This window comes from Artemia sp. Qi Xiang Cuo, chromosome 17 (assembly GCF_049724085.1).
Source record: "Artemia sp. Qi Xiang Cuo chromosome 17, ASM4972408v1, whole genome shotgun sequence".
Taxonomy (NCBI): domain Eukaryota; kingdom Metazoa; phylum Arthropoda; class Branchiopoda; order Anostraca; family Artemiidae; genus Artemia; species Artemia sp. Qi Xiang Cuo.
The window spans coordinates 53,053,633-53,073,120 of NC_142810.1; the positions used below are offsets into that span (position 1 = coordinate 53,053,633).

Here is a 19,488-nt window from a genome sequence, read left to right on the forward strand (position 1 = left end):
TAGAAATGGGGTCAGTCAGAAGGGTATATAACATAATTCGTAGACAATTCATCTGGAAAACATCTAAAACATATAATGCAATTATTTGGTATATCATACAAGGATAGGACCTTCAGTCGGCTGAATAAGACGCTTGCTCATAATCAATAAAATTTAGGACTAAAGAGGTCTGATGACTCTGGCACTTCTCAGTTACTACTTTAAGAGAGTAAAAATTGGTGGACGTATCTTCTCATCTTCCTAAAACCACACTGTGCTTTTATTAAAACTTTATCTACAGCATCTCTAAGTCAACAAATTATCATAAAACAAAGTAAGTTGCTTCCTACAGAAACAAAGCTAATGCCTCAATAATTACCACGCTCACTCATTTATAGATGATTTATTTTAAGTTTTACTTAAATCGCTTGGTACTTCTCCTTTTTTAAAAGTCATATCCATAATCTTTAATAACTTATTTTTAGCTTTACAACCACCATATTGAAAAAAAGCTCTTTCGCCACATCATCACTTCCTTGGGCCTTAGATTCCTTTTAGTAATGTCTCTAATTCTAGTAATGTCCTCGCAAAATAAGTCTTCATTAACTTCCAAACTGTCTTACACTTTTTCATTCTCTTCTTTATTGTCCAGTAGTTTTATCACGGTTAGTTGTGACTGAAGTCTTTTCCAAAATATCGGCTTTGCCTTTTCGTTTTTAGGAATTGTAAGGAGGCCTTATTTTTGTGTGAATTTGATAACTCAATTTCAGTAAAATTTGGAATTCCCTTTGCTTCAATAAATCAGAAATAAAGTGACAATTTCAAATTATCTTGAATTTGAAAATAACTTCACTTTGCGTAACTAGTCTTAAATATTGTAGTGACATTCCTTTGTTCAAGAATCTAACAAGTTTTGAACCCGGGATAAATATTTGAAGACCTAATTTAGATCAGTTTTGAATATAAAACAATAAGAACGCAAGGCATTGAAATACTTGAAAAAAACAACTTTTTAACAAAAAGTTTTTGGTTGGCTGAAAGAGCAGGGGAAGGTCACTAAACGAATCAAGTAACAAAATGAATATAACTTACGGATGAGAGACAAATCGGGGTAGTTTTGCCTCGGAACTAAGAATGAGTAAGTTTTTTCTTTATAATTAGGATAAAGCTACCACTGTCTGTCTAAATTTCCCTTTGAGAATAAAAATTAAGATAAGAAATAAACTTCTGAAAGATTTATGTCCCCTGGACTAGATCAGGCCAAGTACTAAATAAATTTAATACTTATATAGGAGACATAAACTGGTGCTAGAATCAAAGCACGACATTTTTATTATATTTTGGTGATTTGGATTTATAATTTGGTTAGAGTATATAAAGTCTTGGGTAATTTAGACAAAACACAGCATTCTTAAGGATTAAAATAGAATTAAAATTAGTTTCGTCTTAGAAACTGGAACTTGGGAATAACCTAAGGTTTAAGTACAAGATAAACCCCTTAACCTTAAAGAATAAATTAAAGAGCTATGCCTCCTCCTTCCAGCTTAGTGACCTTTGGAACTTACCTAGCGTTTATTAAAATCTTATATATAAGAAGATCTGAACTAGAGGACAATACAATATTCCTCCCCTGGGGTATTCTCTAACGTTATACGAAAGGGGAACTCTATTCCTCTTTTTAGCCATTTTTGCATTTCTCAACCCGTGCTAATATTGCATAGAGGCGGCCCTCATGTTTTACAGATTGGCTAGGGAAGAAAGGGGAATTAAATTACTATATTAAGAATTTCAATCTCTTTCCAATAGATTCAATTTTCTCTAGAAAAGTCAAAATTTATCGAAATTCCAAAGAGCATTATTTTCCTTTTCGAGATATAAACATAAGAACTTGGTTTAGTTTATACAAAAATTTGAGGTCTAATAAAAAGGTTATTCCTAGTTCCGAGAAACAATAATTTGATGCAAAGAAATTTAATTACCTTAGTACCCAAGTCTTGTCTAATTATTCACTTGTAGCTCTTTCAATTACAAGTATTCAATAGCCTAAAATTAATTTAATCATTTCTTTTCGGTAAACATTCGCGGATTGAACAGCAGACCCACACAATATTAAACAACAATCGACCTAGAAGAGGTATTAGAAGTATTCAAAATAATTAGAAATAGAATATTTTTCTTTTATTTTATTTTATAATAAATATCAGTTGTCACTGGATTCTGAGTACCGATCTTACCAAAAGCCTCAGTTATAACACGCTAGCAAATTTTAGCCCTGATAAGTAGGGGCAACCTTACGGAATACAAATTTATGTAAAAGAAACCTTCGTTTGACTTTATCGTTTGCATACTTTCCTTTTTGTTCTTCCCATAATTGTCGTAAGTCACCATTCATGCCAACACTAAAAATGCCCTTAACGAGTTCAACTTTATCTACCTAATGGGAAATCCAAATGGTTTCCAAAAAGTCAATTGAACTAGTGGAGGAGGGGGTAATATAGTCAAGCTTAGGCCAGTCTATTCCATTTTCAAGCTGTCTTTCAAAGCTCACAGCCTTATGCGGCGAGCCAGAAATAACCTTCTAGATGCACAATGAGCAAATGAATGAATTCTGACGATGCAGAAGATATGATTATAGAAAAATTATGACGAAGTATTGTGAAGAGCCGATTTTGAATTAAGTATGGATTGATGGCACAGTATCTTGCGAATGGAAAAGGGTGTTATTGTCAGACTGTTTAAAAATGAGAAACCGTCGGTATGTGATAACTGGAGAAAAATTAATCTCGAGTCCGCTGGCAGCAAGATACTCTGCCAGATTATCTTAAGTAGATTGTAGCAGCACGTTAATGAGGGGGTTAGTGACGAGCAGCGTGGTTTGCTCCCTAACAGTTATGTGCTGTGACCTAAAGCTGGGACTTCAGATATTGCTCGAGGAAGTAAATGAATGGCAAGTATAGATATTGCTCGTCTCTACTGACTTTTTGAAAGAATTCGATTCTGTCTTTTTTTGCATTATGAGGGAAATTTTACTCTATAATGGAATTCAGTGAAAATTGTAAACAAGATAAAAATATCGTTACAAGGGACAGCTGTGCGCAGTGTAAACGGAGAATGGCTTGACTGATTGATTTTCTATTGAAACTTGTATAAGGCAGGGATGTATCTTATCCACGATGCTATTTGTTTTATTCATAAACTTGGTCTTAAAAGCTTGTAATTTTGCAATAGATCCTGTACGGTCGCTCTATGACGGTGATTTTGAAGACGATGTAGGCCTGCTATTGCACACTTTACTGTATATGCCGAAAAATAAAGATGAGCTAGAAGAAAACACCTCCCTCACTGGTCTCTAGGTTACTATCAGCAAAACAAAGTCTTGTTCAACTCGGTGATTAATAGTTTGGCATTAGGTTTTCATCTTGGTGATTTAGAAATTGAAGAAGTTAATGAATTTCGGTATCTTGGCGATGCTTTAACGTAAGATAGCCATTATAGTAGGGAGATTATACAGATTGCTTACGCAGAGGCAACGTTTCCCCAGCTAGATTATGTATGGAGGCGCTCCAAATACTCCCAAAAACTTAATCTATGATTGTGAATAGCAACGTACTAACAATTATCTGTATTCCTATACGGTTGTGAATCAGGGAGCATGTCAAAAACGGAGGCCGGCGTTTACCCCCCCCCCCCGGCAATTGTCCCCCGGTAAATACCCCCGGGTAAAATGCCCCCTGTGGAAAATACCCGCCGGAAAATACCCCCTGGAAAATATTCCCCCGGAAAATGCCCCTCCAGAAAATACCCCTCGCGGAAAATACCCCCCCCCCCACGCGGAAACTACCCCTGTGGAAAATAAGGCTTTCCAAATTTGAGAATTTTATTTGACTTTTATGTTTTTAATTTCTCTAGGAGGAAGGAATTTTGGTTCTTGTGTATTATGCGCCACTCACTCAAGTTTACGCTGTGTAAAATTCGAGAACACACCGGTTTTTTTGTTACTCTTTTCGTTACTTTAGAAATAATTTTGGGCTATTTATTTCCACATTAGGGGGGGGGGGGGTAAAGTATAGCGGGTCTGCATGCAAAATGTGTTTGGTGCAATTATTCTGCATATTAGATAGATAGATAGAGAAACGTATTTTAAACCAAACTATACCGCCATGAACATAGTAAAATAACATAAATGAAAGGCACATAAATAAGTAACATAAGTGTTTAATACTTAGAAAAACGATCATTGAAAAAAAAATACTTAACACCTGGAGAAAAACACTTAAATGAAACATTACATTTACTTTATACTGGGATTCTTTTTTTTTAGTTAACAAAATTTCAAGATATCTCAGTATTCTTCTGTAATTTTTTAGTGGCAATATACCAAGAAAGAATTGTTTCTGACTCCAAACTGTCCAAATACTTTATCCCCAGGTAAATACCCCCCCGGAAAATACCCCCCCCCCCTGTGCAAAAGAAGGCTTGCCAGAATTGAGATTTTATTTGGGTTTTATTTTATTGATTTCCGTTGGGGGAAAGTTTTGTTACTTGTGTATTATGGGCAACTAACTGAAGTTTACGCTGGGGGGTATTTTCTGCGGGGGGGGGGGGGGGGGTATTTTCCTTGGGGGTATATTCTGGGGGGTGGGGGTGGGTATTTTCCGCGGGTGGGGGGGGGGTCCGCAGAGTGGTGGGGGGGGGGGGTAAACACCTGGAACGTCGAAAACAGCCGAAAAAAATGCTGCTTGGATTTGACAACTTTTTTTCATTGAAAGAAAAATAATAGCAGTTCTTTGGACTGAAGGAATACCGACCAAACAGATTAGAGCCCATCCATTTGACCTCTAAGCCCCGACAAATTCGCATAAAATATAAAAAACCAAACCTTAAAATAAAACCACAAAACTAAATTGGACGACCCTTTCTCAATAACGGTGAAAGAGTAACTGAATAAAAAATACAAGTCTAAATGGCATTCCACAATTTCTTTTTACTTGAAGTACTCTTAAAGGCTAATTGCTTTCCACTCTTTATTCAATAATCAGAAACTCGGTTTGTATATCAATTTACTTAATAGTGGGATTGTCCAAAAAACATAGTTGCACTGTAATGTATATGAACTACGTTAGCCCCCTTATTTTTATAAATTAATGTAGTTTCTTTAAAATTAAGTTTTGATGGTCAACCAATTATTTTTTGAAAAAAATAATCGAAAAGAAAAAAAAGAAAAAGAAAGCTTAAAAAAAAGGAAAAAGGGAACATACTGCAAAAATTCGTCACGAACAACCACAAAGCACGCAAGGACGAGATTTATGCCTTTTTTATGTTCTTAACGAATATATTAATCGCTTCTATCGCAAATTCAATTTTAAGCCCTTTTTGAGCTGTTGAAAATTACCAAAACATTTCTAGTTTTTGGGTACATAAAAGGCTTAAAACATTGGTTTCAAACTAACTGTTTCATTATAAATCTATTTGTTTTAATGTTATATAATCCACAAGCACTGATTTTCCACGATTAAGTTGGAAGAATAAAAGTTGGATAAATAAAATTTTGCAATACTATCCCGTTTTCTTTTTCTTTTTAGCCGAACGTTCAAGTATGCGTTTACGACAAAATAATATAATACGTTTTCTCAGCGCCAAAATTTGTTCAACATTACGATAGTTAACGCATAAAAACATGAAAAAGATAAATACATTTATTATTGCAGTTAAACAGTCTTGGAAACTGAAACCAGCCGGATTTCCCCTTCATCTGAATCTTCACCAGAATATGTTCCTTGGTTGGCTTCAGCCTCCACTACTCTAGAAGATTAGGGCTCTGACGCAGGGGGGTAAAGCTTTTTAGCTTCAATTAAAAAATAATGCAGGTACTCTTCTGGCTCATAGGTTTCGAGGAAGAGAAATCTAGCAATGTACTGCCTCAAGTACAGTTTCTTCATCCCTGACCTTATGCAATTTTTCTTCAGAGTGCGCCTTAGCCTCTCAATACATTGTGTGTGGATTGTCAAATCCTCAGGTTCAACAAAGTTGTTGGAATGGTGTATTTGGTGGTGAGTTAAGCCGAGTTCTGACAGACTGGAGCATGCTGCCCAGCAGTCCCTCATAGTTATTGAACCCAGCTTTATTTATCTTTGAGTGAGAGGGATAAGAAGTTTTTTTTTCCCTTCTCAAAGTCTCACCACCATCTAGGAGCGGAACAATAAACTTTTTCTTGCTCACCCTCTCAATTCCTCCAAATACCCAAACCTGGCTGAGAGGCCTCCTCATATTATATTTTCGTCGGACCAAAACACTTTAACACCCTCACCTCCTATTGGCTCCTGGTATCCTGCTGAATTCTCAAGCACCTCACTACACATTGACCTCCAGTCCACACTCGTGCTTGAGCTAATACCAAATTCTAGCATTATCGAACAATGCTTCCACATGTTACTCAAATAAAATGTTTTGAACATTATGGCTTTGTTCAGTGGAAGTCTGGTGCCGTGTAGGAAACTTGCCTTCCTGTCGCTTACTGAGAAGTTGTATCATTTCCTCCTTTTTGAATGTGTAATTGAAGCTGTGTTGTTGCAAATCCGAACATTATTTGGCGGGGAAGTAAAGTGGGAGCAGGGGGTCTGACAGCAGGGATAAATAACTTCAGTTGGCAGCACATCATGAGCCCTGAGAATAGAAGACATTTGAAAATAATAATAAAAAAATCTGATTGGAAAGAGCATTCAATATTGAAATGAATAGCCCTTTTCTTTTTTTCCAACTCATTTGCAGCAGTGATAAAATTAATATATTCTAAAAGAAGTGAAAAACAACGAAACGAGGAAAAGTTAGAAAATTGAGAAGTGTAGATAATTTTGGAGACCACACTGCCTTGTCAAAACGATAAATAAAAGTTCAAATAGGGACAAAATGCTTTTAATAGACAGCGATAAATTTCACAAAATTACTAGAGATGTTGGTCACTGATGACAATCAGTGAATATGTGACTGAAATGTCTTGTTTTTTTTTAAATTTATCACTGTCTATTAAAATGATTTTATCCCTATTTGAACTTTTATTGATGGATTGAGAAGTGTATTTATCATTTCCTCTCTCTCATTTTTTTTTTTTTTTTTTTTTTTTTGCCAAGTAATTACCACAAAAACATTATACATATATATATATATATATATATATATATATATATATATATATATATATATATATATATATATATATATATATATATATATATATATATATATATATATATATATAATGACAAAAGACAAGCCTAGGCAAAAGTTAAAGGTCCAAGCAAAATGTAATTTTACAAAGGCACCAATTCTAATTTAAGGTCCATTTGGACGTCATAATATCAAGAAAAGGCTCAAATTGTCTGCGTTTCGAAGACAAGTAAAAGTGAGAATCTATTATAAAAGTAATTTGCGATAGAAGAGATCATTATATTTATCAAGAGCATAAAAAAGGCATCAATCTCATCATTGCATGCTCTGTGGTTGTTCATGACGAATTTTGGCAGTATGAAAAAAAAGAATTAAAAAAGAAAGAAGAAAGAAGAGAAATAAAGAATTCTATCTGTTATAAGAATAGTGCCTCAAATTGACTTTTTAGAATATAACAAGGTAAGATTTTTTAAAGGTGATTTTATGATAACTGTGTAAGGCTAAAAACGTTAAAAGCTGAGTTGTGTGCTAAATTGAAAAAGAGGTAAAAAAAATACAAGTATTAGTATTTTTAGTTAATTTTTTATTATATTAGTTCTCCTTCTTGTAGCATCCTTTGATAATGATATTTGCAAACAAAAACGCGGATTAACTAGTATGCCAGGTCTTTCAAGTTTATGTCTAAAAAAGAAATGAATTTAAACTGTCAAAATGAAATGCCGAGTCACATTTATGTAATTGCAGAAAATGATGAGGAAAAACAAGAGGCTTCACATATTGTAAAAAAAAAACTTTCGAATGTGATATAGTTAATAAACGATTTACTACAAGTGTCGATGTATCTAATAATCAAACGACTCATACTGGAGAAAAACCATTTGAATGTGATATTTGTGAGAAAACATTCCGCCGAAAACCCGTCCATTTATTCATCAAAGAACTCATACAGGAGAAAACCTTTCAAATGTGATGTATGTGAGAAACATTGAACTACAAGTACCATTTTATCTTATCATCAGAGAACTCATACAGGAGAAAAACCTTTGAATGTGATATTAGTAAAAAAAAGCTTTTACTACAAGGTCCAATTTATCAAATCATAAAAGAACTCATACTGGAGAAAAACTTTTCAAATGTTATGTATGTGAGAAACATTTTACTAAAAGTACCAGTTTATCTTATCATCAGAGAACTCATACTGGGAAAAAACCGTTCACATGTGATGTATGTGAGAAACGTTTTACTAAAAATACCAGTTTATCTCGTTAGCAGAAAACTTATGCTGGAGAAAAACCTTTTGAATGTGATATTTGTAAGAAAAGTTTTACTACAAGTTCCAATTTGTCTAATCATAAGAGAACTCATATTGGAGAAAAACTTTTCAAATTTGATGTATGTGAAATCCGTTTTACTACAACTGCCAGTTTATCTCGTCATCAGAGAACTCATACAAAGAGAAAAACGGTATGATTGTGATATTTGTAAGAAACTTTTTACTTCAAGTTCCGATTTACCTGTTCATCAAAGAACTCATACTGAGAAAAATCTTTAAAATGAAATACATGAAAGAAATGTTATACATCAAGATTCGGTTTATCTAATCATCAAATAATTCTTATTGGTGGAAAATCTTTCGATTGTGATAAGTATAACAAGTGTTCTGCTTAAAGTTACGATCTAAATCGTCATAAAAGAATACCTACAAGAGAAAAAGTTTCTCCTCTTGCACTTCCCGTTTTATTATATTTTTTCTAGCTCAGGCATGCATAATTAACATAACTTTTAATGTTCAAATTTCGATAGAAGAGGGTACTGGGGTAAAGAATTTGTTTTTGGACCGTTCTTAATGAGTTTCAAGATATCTGACTGTTTGTTTAAAATAGTGTCACTATACTAAGCTTTGAAAAAAAACCAAAAAACTGATGATTGTACGGCCGTTCTTATACGAAATTATTTGTTTAGAGTTGCAGATTTGACACTTAACATGCGTTGTTTTGCATTGCATATGAAAGTTCTAGTCATATTTAATGCATAACTTCAAAAGGAAGGATGGTGGAGGGGTAATGGGCTGATTCAATAATAATATATGATCAAAAAATATGTTTCAATAGAAATGCGATGCTTAACATGCGTTGTTAATAAATACGTGATTTCACTCTTTTAACGTTTGGTGTTTTGTATAGTATATGTAAGTTCCAGCAAGATTCAATGCATAAGAGACTTGCTGCAATGCATAGCAAGATACAAAGTGTTATTGACATTCTTTTCCAAAGGGCTTCCAGGAAAGAGTTCTGTAAATGCTAATTTGATATGCTCAACATGTCGCAGGGTTTGTTTAGGGTCTTCTTTATGTTTATCGTGAGAGCCGAATACATATTGTGATCTATGCAACGTCCAACCTAAAGCGTGATATACCAATTATAAGTTTTCTTTCATTATAACAAAAAGTTTTCTTAAAATCCAAACAAGGCAATATAAAACAGTGTTATAAGGCAACATCATCATATCATAAATAAAAAATGAAGAAAATCGACTTTCCAAAAAACAACATCAAAGAGGACGGTCAAGCGGAGGTCTTGACCGAAATATTTGCATAATTTTTCAATTTTTCACTGGCTGTTAATTGTCCTCATTTTCTTCCTTTCTTCGCAATTTTTTGTTTTAACATCAAAGAAAAAAAAACACAAACTTAAAATCCTTTTCTTTCATTAATATGTTTGCTAACCTGAAAGATTGTCCGTTTTAAAGTTGTCTCCTCTTAGTTATTTCTTTGAAATATTCTGTCCAACTGCCTTTATCTGATAACATTGCTCTCGAATATTTAAATCTTTTGAAAAGTGAAAGAGGCATTGAGTACAAAGTACAAATGCCATAAGCCATATTCTATTAGGTTTTGGGAGTTTATTTCATATTAAAGTTGTAATGAAAATACGGTATTCAAAAGAAGGCTCACAGTTGAAAAACTAGCATTAAAGAGTTCTTTCGTAATAAGAAATGTAATAAAAGAAAATTATAATATTTTTTAAAGGTGATTTTATGATAGCTGTGTAAGGCTAAAAACGTCAAAAGCTGAGCTGTGAGCTAAATTGAAAAAGAGGTAAAAGAAAAAAAATACAAGTATTGGTATTTTTAGTTAATTTTTTATTATATTAGTTCTCCTTCTTGTAGCATCCTTTGATAATGATATTTGCAAACAAAAACGCGGATTAACTAGTATGCCAGGTCTTTCAAGTTTATGTCTAAAAAAAGAAATGAATTTAAACTGTCAAAATGAAATGCCGAGTCACATTTATGTAATTGCAGAAAATGATGAGGAAAAACAAGAGGCTTCACATATTGTAAAAAAAAAACTTTCGAATGTGATATAGGTAATAAACGCTTTACTACAAGTGTCGATGTATCTAATAATCAAACGACTCATACTGGAGAAAAACCATTTGAATGTGATATTTGTGAGAAAACATTCCGCCGAAAACCCGTCCATTTATTCATCAAAGAACTCATACAGGAGAAAACCTTTCAAATGTGATGTATGTGAGAAACATTGAACTACAAGTACCATTTTATCTTATCATCAGAGAACTCATACAGGAGAAAAACCTTTGAATGTGATATTAGTAAAAAAAGCTTTTACTACAAGGTCCAATTTATCAAATCATAAAAGAACTCATACTGGAGAAAAACTTTTCAAATGTTATGTATGTGAGAAACATTTTACTAAAAGTACCAGTTTATCTTATCATCAGAGAACTCATACTGGGAAAAAACCGTTCACATGTGATGTATGTGAGAAACGTTTTACTAAAAATACCAGTTTATCTCGTTAGCAGAAAACTTATACTGGAGAAAAACCGTTTGAATGTGATATTTGTAAGAAAAGTTTTACTACAAGTTCCAATTTATCTAATCATAAGAGAACTCATATTGGAGAAAAACTTTTCAAATTTGATGTATGTGAAATCCGTTTTACTACAACTGCCAGTTTATCTCGTCATCAGAGAACTCATACAAAGAGAAAAACCGTATGATTGGATATTTGTAAGAAACTTTTTACTTCAAGTTCCGATTTACCTGTTCATCAAAGAACTCATACTGAGAAAAATCTATAAAATGAAATACATGAAGGAAATGTTCAAACAGTTCGTGGTAACCAACTGTAAGTAAGGAGCGACCCGGCTCAATGGTAACCGAAACTCTAAAAACTGGAATTTTGGTACCAATAGATACAGCAAAACAATCAAATTTTAATTCAGATTTCAAAAATATAAATTTTATTTATTCTTACCTATCAGAAGATAACCGCCTGAGAAAAATTGGTCGATATTTGAAAAAAGGAAAGATGACCCCCTAAAAATTACAGAGTCTGGATTAAAATTAAACCATCATATTCAGCGTACCAGAGAACCCTACTGTAGAGGTTTCAAGCTCCTATCTACAAAAATGTGGAATTTTGCATTTTTTGCCAGAAGAAAGATCACGGGTGCGTGTTTATTTGTTTTTTTTTTCCCAGGGGTAATCGTATTGACCCAGTGGTGCTAGAATATCGTTAGAAGGGTCATTGGAACGGAAATTAAAAGTTCTAGTGCCCTTTTTGAGTGACTAAAAAAAATGGAGGGCAACTAGGCCCCCTCCCATGCTCATTTTTTTCTCAAAGTCACCCAATTAAAATTTTGAGATAACCATTTTGTTTAGCATAGTCGAAAATCTAATAAATATGTCTTTTACGATGACTTAATCCCCCACAGTTCCCAGGGGAAGGGCTCCAAGTTGTGAACTTTGCCCATTGCTTGCATACTGTATTGGTTATTGGGAAGTATACAGACATTTTCAGGAAGAATTTTTTTTTTGGTGGGGGGGGGGGCTGGAGGAGGGGTTACTCGGGAAAATCTTTCCGTGGAGGATGTTTATTTGGGGTAAGGGACATTTCTATTAAGGGGGCGCCAGATTTCCCAGCATTATTTGAAAAACGATCAGAAATTAAATTTAAAAAAACAAGTTTTTTCAACTGAAAGCAAGGAGCAACATTAAAACTTATAATGAACAGAAATAATACCGTAAATGAAGGGGCTCGACCCCAAGTCAATACCTTACTCTTTACGCTACAGTTTTTTTTAGTGCTTTCAAAAGAGCTATCTATTCTAATTAAACGGCCTTTGTGATTCAGGGGTGTGTGAATTAAATTTTTTTAACTTTTAACGTAAAGAGTGTGGTATTGACTAAGGGGAGAACCCCATCATATACGTAATAACATATACGTAATAAAAAAAACAATAAAAAAAAAACAAGCGATACGGCTCAATAGTAAGCGAAACTTTTAAAAACAGAACTTTGATGTCAATAAATGTATCAAAAGAATGGGCTTATAATGCTGATTCTAAATATATAAATTTTGTTAAGTTTAGTATTACTCATCAAAGGCTACGAGCCAGAGAAAACTTACCTGATTTTTTAAAGAAGGGGGAAACATCCCCTAAAAGTGAAAAAATTTTAATGAAAATCATTGTCAGATTCAGTGTATCAGAAAACCCTATAACATAGGTTTCAAGCTCATATCTGCAAAAATCTGCAACTTTGTATTTTTTCCAGAAGAAAAATATACGAATATAGAAGTTCGTTACGTAAGTTAATTTGTAAATTACGTCAGAACCAAATTTAGAGACAACCATTTAGCAAAAGAAAAGTAAAATTTTTATGCAAATTTTGTTTACTTATTCAATGACGGCGAGCCAAAATAAAAGCTGCATTAACTAAAAAAACGATCAGAAATTAAATAAAAAAAACAAGTTTTTTAAACTGAAAGTAAGGGGCGACATTAAAACTTAAAACGAACAGAAATTATTCCGTATATGAAAGGGGCTGTCCCCTCCTCAACGCCTCGCTCTTTACGCTAAAGTTTGACTCTGTCTCACAACTTTATTTTTAAAAACAATAAAAAACTTTAGCGTAAAGAGCGAGGCGTTGAGGAGGGGACAGCCCCTTTCATATACGGAATAATTTCTGTTCGTTTTAAGTTTTAATGTCGCCCCTACTTTCAGTTTAAAAAACTTGTTTTTTTTTATTTAATATTCATCAAGATCTGGTTTATCTAATCATCAAATAATTCTTATTGGTGGAAAATCTTTCGATTGTGATAAGTATAACAAGTGTTCTGCTTAAAGTTACGATCTAAATCGTCATAAAAGAATACCTACAAGAGAAAAAGTTTCTCCTCTTGCACTTCCCGTTTTATTATATTTTTTCTAGCTCAGGCATGCATAATTAACATAACTTTTAATATTCAAATTTCGATAGAGGAGGGTACTGGGGTAAAGAATTTGTTTTTGGACCGTCCTTAATGAGTTTCAAGATATCTGACTGTTTGTTTAAAATAGTGTCACTATACTAAGCTTTGAAAAAAACAACATAAAAAAAAACTGATGATTGTACGGCCGTTCTTATACGAAATTATTTGTTTAGAGTTGCAGATTTGACACTTAACATGCGTTGTTTTGCATTGCATATGAAAGTTCTAGTCATATTTAATGCATAACTTCAAAAGGAAGGATGGTGGAGGGGTAATGGGCTGATTCAATAATAATATATGATCAAAAAATATGTTTCAATAGAAATGCAATGCTTAACATGCGTTGTTAATAAATACGTGATTTCACTCTTTTAACGTTTGGTGTTTTGTATAGTATATGTACGTTCCAGCAAGATTCAATGCATAAGAGACTTGCTGCAATGCATAGCAAGATACAAAGTGTTATTGACATTCTTTTCCAAAGGGCTTCCAGGAAAGAGTTCTGTAAATGCTAATTTGATATGCTCAACATGTCGCAGGGTTTGTTTAGGGTCTTCTTTATGTCTATCGTGAGAGCCGAATACATATTGTGAGCTATGCAACGTCCAACCTAAAGCGTGATATACCAATTATAAGTTTTTCTTTCATAATAACAAAAAGTTTTCTTAAAATCCAAACAAGGCAATATAAAACAGTGTTCTAAGGCAACATCATCATATCATAAATAAAAAATGAAGAAAATCCACTTTCCAAAAAACAACATCAAAGAAAAAAAACACAAACTTGAAATCCTTTTCTTTCATTAATATGTTTGCTAACCTGAAAGATTGTATGTTTTAAAGTTGTCTCCTCTTAGTCATTTCTTTGAAATATTCTGTCCAACTGCCTTTATCTGATAACATTGCTCCCGAATATTTAAATCTTTTGAAAAGTGAAAGAGGCATTGAGTACAAAGTACAAATGCCATAAGCCATATTCTATTAGGTTTTGGGAGTATATTTCATATTAAAAATGTAATGAAAATACGGTATTCAAAAGAAGGCTCACATTTGAAAAACTAGCATTAAAGAATTCTTTCGTAATAAAAATTGTAATAAAAGAAAATTGTAATAATAACGTTTATACATAAGACTTTCAAGAAAATTTTCTTTTACCATCCCTGTCAATTGTTAGTTTTTTCTGTTCTCCGCTGCAAGCAAAGAATAAAAGCTGCTTCACTATTGTGACACACACAGCATTGAAAGCTGTTATAGTGCGATTTCTGGGTTTCATTGAATAAAACAGTAAGTATCATGAAAAAAAAAACATGGAAGGAGGCGAACTCTACCGTTTATTTAAAAATGTTGTGCTATAAAAGTCTTAAAGACTCCTGATCCTAAGGATTTTTTTACTAATGTTGCTTATTCTGCGTTTTATGCGAATTTAACTGTGTCTTTATGTAGTATAGGTGTTTTTGTTCTTGATGGTCCATATAGTACATTCCAGAGTGTTATACTTTAACAGACTCTTGCATTTATTTGGATTTAGACAATAAGTCACTAGGGTATTTAGAACAGATGCCCCAATAAGAAAACCAACAGATGCCTTCCTAATAAAAAAGCAGCATCAGGCAGTGACGTGCTGCAGCGGACCATAGCCAATTTTTCAATAAATGACACAGTAGGCTTTAGACTTTTACAATTAGGGAAGTTGGGCAGTAATCAATCTCATGTTTGTAGTTCTTTTGTTTGGTTTGATTTTGTTTTGAATATTCAATTGAACTTTTAATCATAGTAAGATTTATTTATATTAGTACCAGTTCTATGTTTGTTTGCTTTGATTGTTTTATTTCTAGTCATTTTGGGTTTTAGATATTCTTTAAAAGTTATTTCTGGTTGTCTTCAAATTCAATTATTATAGGAATTTATCCATCCTGGTCTAAATTTTAAAATGGCTTTTTACATTTCCTTGGAAAATTTCTTTTTTGATAATTAATTTAAATTAGTTTCTGTTCCTTTTTGATTGCCAAAGTTTCAAATTTTCAACATCAATCTTTTTCAATACTAAAGCTTCAAATTTCAGCATCTCTCTCAATCTTCTCTGTAAGTAGTCACCAATAGATGTATTAGCAGTTGTATACAGTTGTAGTTTTGAGTTGTCACAGCATGAAGTAGTTACTTGGCAGTTATAACCAGTCTCATTTGCAGCCGCAATAGTAGCAGTAGTAGAAGTGGCCCTGAAAGTTTAAAGTTAATACCCTTGCCTGTACCTAAATTACTGTAGATAGGCCTTTTTTGAAAACTTGGATGCATTTATTTTCTTTTGATTTAGCTCAACATTTCCCAAGATTTGCTCCAATGCCCTTAGCCTTTTTGGACACAGCCCTCCCTTCCCTAAAGATAAATCCTGCATTTTAAAAAATGGACAAACAGCATAATGTACATCATAATAATAAACTGCACGTTCTTTCTCAATTTTTTTCGTTTTGATTATTTTTTCGAAAAATAAACTGAACGTTCAGCCTTTTCAAATGCACTTAGAATAAACATTCCTCCTTTTTCCTAATGATAAATCTGGCAAATGTAAAAAAGGGCATATTGCATAATTTACAATCCTTACCTTGATGGCTGTAGAGGTGTTGCCTCCCCAGAGGCATATTTTCTAGACCTTTTGACTGTACTGAACATAATCCCTTTAATTTTCTTATCAGTGGTAAGAGAAGGGAGCATCTAAAAAGAGAAAGGGGGCATGGTTATTCTCCAATAGTTTTTCTTCATCCCATGAAATTTTCAACTTAATACTCTAAGCTATCCCTTTGATATTGATGATACGTCTTCATGACTACCAAGACGCACACAGTGTATTTTATTATGTTCTGCATCCCTCCCAAAGCTAAAGGGACAATGTCGTCAACATAGCTATTCAATATTTTGACTATTTGAAGAAATTGTCTATTTCAAAATTTTTTTCAAATATTTTTGGAGGTATTTCAATTGAAAAAAGCATGGAAGGGGGCTGACGGCCCTCAAACGATTTTTCAACATCCCCTTCAGCATATCCTGAAAGGTTCAGCTCAATATCTTCAGGTGTTCTTAAAATATTACAAATCCTCCTTTTTGATAGACTGGTTGCACTTAATGCCTTTTGATTTAGTGTAACTTACCCTTAACGTTCTCTAAGGTTTCACCTTAATGCCTTTAGCTTTTTCTGATACACCAAGAATCAAACATTTCCCCTTTTCCTAATAATAAATGCTGCATATAAACTTTTGGCAAATTGTATAATTAACAATCCTTGACCCGGGGCTATGAGGCATAGCATTCCTGAAAGTATATCTATAAGGTCTTTTGACTAGTTTTGACAATCCTCCTTTTTGATAAACTGGTTGAACTTAATGCCTTTTGATTTAGTGTAACTTACCCTTAACATTCCCTAAGGTTTCACCTTAATCCCTTTAGCTTTTTCCAATACACCAAGAATCAAACATTTCCACTTTTCCTAATGATAAATGCTGCATATAAACTTTGGGCAAATTGTATAATTAACAACCCTTGACCCAGGGCTATGAGGCGTAGCATTCCTGAAACTATACCTATAAGGCCTTTTGACTAGTTTTGACGAAATGACAATTTAAAGATTTTGGTCACTGTTTGGCAGAGGGGGCAACTATAAAGAGCAGGGGGGATCTGGTTGACCTAAAGTCTTTTTTCAACATCTCCTCAGCATACCTTGAAATGTTCAATTTAATACCCTTAGTTGCTCTTTAGATATTGCAGAAATTCCCTTTTCACAACCAGCTAGCACATAGACTGTTTTGCTTATGTTTGATATCCATCTCAACATTTCCTTAAAGTTTTGCTTTAATACCTTAAGTTATTTTAGAGGCCCATAATACCTTATATAATGACAATGAGCAGTTAGCCCAACTTATAGCCCTTACCCCAAATTTGGGGGGGGGGGGGCATACAAAAAACCTGGAATTTATAGTTATTTTGCCTTTAGTCTATTTAGAACAATTCAGCTATCTAGACACATGCATTCTTTTGTTTCCAAGTCAAGAATAACTGCAATTTAAATGTCCTTTTGATTAAGACTTTCTAGGCCAAAAATGCCAGTCATCAGATGATTTGTTTGGCTTCCTTCCTGCAATGTAAAGTTCACTTTTTTATAGTGGAAGAAATTCACAATTTATTGGCAGAACAGAAACAAGGGAGTTTCAAAAAGAGGGACTAATCCCCCATGTTAATGATCTGTCAAGAAAGCAACAAAAACAGTGAAGAAGGCTGTACCACTTTTCTGTGGCTAAACCTTCTTCTGTTGCTTTTAATATTTTCAATATTTTGTTGAAAATGCATTATTGAGCATTCAGCGTTAAGGAAGAAGAAAACAGCATAATATTGCAAAGTTAATTTACTGAACTTTCATTTATCCAACTTAATTGTTGGTGCTTGTGGATTATATAACATTAAAAAAAAGGATTTATAATGAAACAGTAATTTAAAACAGATGTTTTATGCCTTTTTCACCCAAAACCTAGAAATATTTTGGTTATTTTCAAGAGCTCTGAAAGGACTTAAATTTGAATTTCCAATATAAACAATTATCATATTTGTAAGAGGAAAAAAAGGCATCAACTGGTATGTTCACTTTATTTGTAAGTCAATAATATGAACTGCTAAAAATTTACCCAACTTATTTTTAAACAAATAATATGTTTTTGGTAAATATCTACCAAATCATATTATTGAGTTAGGAATAGAGTGAATACACCTATTCAATGCTTTTTTTTTTGCTGATTACAAATATAATAAGCATTTCTATTGGAAACAAATTTCAGCCCCCCCCCCTATATATATACCTAACCTAACCCTGAATTGGCATATATAGGGGGGGGGCTGAAATACATTTCCGATAGAAATGCTTATTATATTCGTAATCAGCTTAAAAAAGGCATTGAATGGTGTATTCACATTATTCCTAACTCGATAATATGTTTTGGTATATATTTACCATGTTTTTAACCACTTTTAATAGCTTAACTAGTGTTGAAGCTTTTTTGTTTGGTTACAAAAATGAAATAACTTTGGGGCCCCTTTGAGGGCTCAAAATCCAACTAGCCCCAGAAGCAAATTCTTGAATTACAAAAGAGCATAAAAAAAGGCCTCAAATGACATTTTCACTTTCATCTTAGCTAAATTACATAGCCCACTAGAAATTTACCCATTTTTATAAGCTATGCCTAATTTAGATAAAATGAAGCAATTGGGTTATGCCTAAATTGCTTACCATGATGATAAACCTTCAAATGAACTTCCAGGCTCCTCACGAGGCGTGTTATTGTCATCTTAGATAGAAAGAGAAGCTACATGCAGTGTGACAAGGGGCTGGAACATATATCCTGAAATGGTAATTAAATACCATCTAGCGATTAGTCACCATCAAATGCATTTTCTGACAAATCAGAAGAGTCACTTTCAGAACTAGATGAGATCATTTTATTCACTAGTTAGATTTTCACTTATATAGGAATTTGCAGATTTTGTGAGATTCGAATTTTCATAAATGAAAAGCATTGTCAAATTCAGGAATTAGTTTCCGCTAATTCTTTTCAGTTTCGTGGTTTTCCAAAATTTGTTTCATTGGCAACGTGATTATAAAAATATTTACAGACCTTGTAATTAGGGTTGCTACCATCTGGGATTAATCCCGGTTTTCCGGGATTTTTTTTTGCGGTCCGAGATTTTTCTTTTTGTATCCGGGATTCTCTGGATTTTTTGTACAAAAATGGGACTTTTTGCTAAAAATCGTGATTCTTTGATTAAAAAGAGATTTTCAATGATTTTGGCTGCTAGTCTACTATTTTGTACTGTATGGTATAAAAATTACTCTCTGTTTTGTCTGTTCCTTCTGGATTTGTTCTATTACACTGGGGCAACGATTTTTTCGTTCGGGACATGACTTTTGAAAATTCAACTCCAACGTGACGACGAGCTACGAATTCAAAACAAAAACATTCACTTGAGTTCTTGACGTCATTTTATGACTCTCCAATTTATTCCGAAATCTAGGGCAGCAAAAGCAAT

The 19,488-nt window shown here is 33.3% G+C and overlaps 1 long non-coding RNA gene across 1 annotated transcript; it reads right to left on the bottom strand.

The window, feature by feature from the left end:
* Nucleotides 1-4,727: 4,727 nt before the first annotated feature.
* LOC148942331 (uncharacterized) lies at nucleotides 4,728-18,909 on the bottom strand. The gene is made up of 3 exons (XR_016143177.1): nucleotides 18,692-18,909; nucleotides 16,025-16,134; nucleotides 4,728-6,642 (listed from the first exon to the last, which is right to left on the bottom strand). It is a non-coding gene; the product is annotated as an uncharacterized LOC148942331 (long non-coding RNA).
* Nucleotides 18,910-19,488: the final 579 nt, after the last annotated feature.